General features: G+C 30.6%; 1 long non-coding RNA gene across 1 annotated transcript; it reads left to right on the forward strand.

Moving 5' to 3' along the window:
* The first annotated feature begins 64 nt into the window (after nt 1–64).
* On the forward strand, nt 65–1,488 carry LOC117111868. Its single transcript, XR_004445933.1, has 3 exons — nt 65–402; nt 867–980; nt 1,303–1,488. It is a non-coding gene; the product is annotated as an uncharacterized LOC117111868 (long non-coding RNA).
* The last annotated feature ends 780 nt before the right edge of the window (nt 1,489–2,268 follow it).

A 2,268-nucleotide genomic window follows, 5' to 3' on the forward strand; every position in this document is an offset into this window, starting at 1 on the left:
CTTATAGTCCACTTCAGTGCATTTTGTGCAATACAATACAACTTTATTATCCCACATTGGAGAAACTTGTTTGGCCATTTGACACTAAAATATCACAACAAACATATGAAGGTATTAAAATAGTTTAAATTTACTTTTGATTGTTAACTTACCGGTATCTTAATCATGTAATAGACATACTGGAATGCGGAAGCAACCCTTGTCAAAATGGTGGGACCTGCGTGGAAGGAATTAATCGTTATGACTGCATTTGTCCATCTGGTTGGACAGGTCCCACTTGTGCAGTTGAGGTGTTAGAGTGTGGTAGTTCACCATGTCAGAATGGTGGAACTTGCATTGAGTCAGTTGGTGCTTATACTTGCAATTGTGCCCCTGGCTACCAAGGACGAGTTTGCGCTGAAGGTTATTTTTCTTTCATCTTTCCCTATGCAAAAATGTCATATTGTATGCTTTACAAAAATTTTCCAATTAACAATTAAAAAAAAACAACAAACCTTTAAGATTATGTATAAATTCAGAAACTAAGTTTAGAATTTTGGAATTACTTATTGATTTTTCATATTTAAAACACTTCAAAAATAATTTTCTTTCTAATAGATTATATGATAAAACAAATTTAAAATGATAATGCATTTATGTTTAATACATGAATAGAACTAATTAAATAATTTAATTTAATTGTATCAATTATTCACAAGGAGCATTTAGGAACTGACTGATATCTGTTTTTGCAATTGTATATTGCAATCAGATTTTGTAGATGTTGCTAGAAATATTGTAAATCCTCCTTACATATTGATACCTTTGTGAAAAACTTCTAAATAATAATTAGTTATATTTTAAAGATATTTAATACATTTTCTCAGATATTAATGAGTGCAGCAGCACTCCGTGCATGAACGGAGCAGCTTGTGACGACTTTGTTAATTTCTTCCGATGTCGGTGCGCTCCAGGATACCAGGGTACATTCTGTGAACAAGGTGAATAGCCAACACCATTATACCGTCACCAACATATATTCCATATCAATATATTCACAATTGTGACCATTTCTATAAATGTAATATATACAAGACTTAAAAATAATTATCCATTCCAATTCACTTTTGACATTAATTTAGAAATATATCTTGGTTTTAAATTATTGAAGAATTTCATCTGGTTCTGTACAAACTATAGCTTGTTTCTTTTTTCATTTAATTAGAACCTTATCTTGGTTTTGTTGACTTGTTTTTGGTATATTGTTGGTTGAATAATTTTACTCAAGTTGAATTGATGGAAATAATTGCTTTGTTTCTATAGACTACAATGAATGTAATAGCTCACCGTGTACAAATGGCGGTACTTGTAGTGATATAACAAATGCTTACATTTGTAGCTGTCCTGCTGGTTTTACAGGAATTCGTTGTGAAATAGGTGAAAGTTTTGATTGTTTTTAGCACTGGTGCAAACATGCTTGAGATGCTCAAATTGCTTACTGCAATGCACAAATGATTTCCTTAATTTTACATAGTGCACATACTTCTTGGATTTGAAGTAATGTAGATTTTTTTCAATGTGCTCTGCCTCTATGCAAAATACCTATCCCATCCAATCACCCTCACTGGATTTCAGTATCACCTTCTTGTGGTTTGTATGAATTCATTCTGAAATTGGTGTTTTGTATGATTTCTCATTAAAAAAAAAATGAGGCATAATACAATGACAATACATCAAAATTACTACTGCACATGGTTTATCTGTGCACTTTCTTTTCTGATTTGAAAGAATACTTTTCTGCAAGATGTCTTCTAGCTTTTTGCACAACACCTTCTTTTTCCTTTAAGTTCATAAATTCTCATTCATTCAAAGTTGCACAACTTGCTTCAGCTGTGGTTTTTTCTTTTTATATACTTACCTACAAAGTGTGTATTTTCCTCAGAAACTTTTCTTCTGATTTTTCACTATACAGTAAATTTGTTTTTAAATAATTGATATTTTTTTTTTAAACAGAAATAAGATGAAAATTTCACTATTACTTTTATCAATCATCTCTATACAGGTTTTCAAGATCTCATTTAATTTTTTTCTCCTTACATTTTTGTTACAGATTATGTGATTTGTATGTTTGAATAATGTATATGTGCTATATAGGAATACAGTGCATTTGAGTTTAGATAAGTATAGTGATAGCAGGTATAAACTATCAGATATAGGATTATAGTAGGAACAAACTATTTTTAATATAGATAGGAAAGGCAGAATTTGCAGGAATGGCTAGATTCAAAC

Source organism: Anneissia japonica, unplaced genomic scaffold (assembly GCF_011630105.1).
Source record: "Anneissia japonica isolate Jap-2015-1 unplaced genomic scaffold, ASM1163010v1 scaffold284105_len2268_cov139, whole genome shotgun sequence".
NCBI lineage: Eukaryota > Metazoa > Echinodermata > Crinoidea > Comatulida > Comatulidae > Anneissia > Anneissia japonica.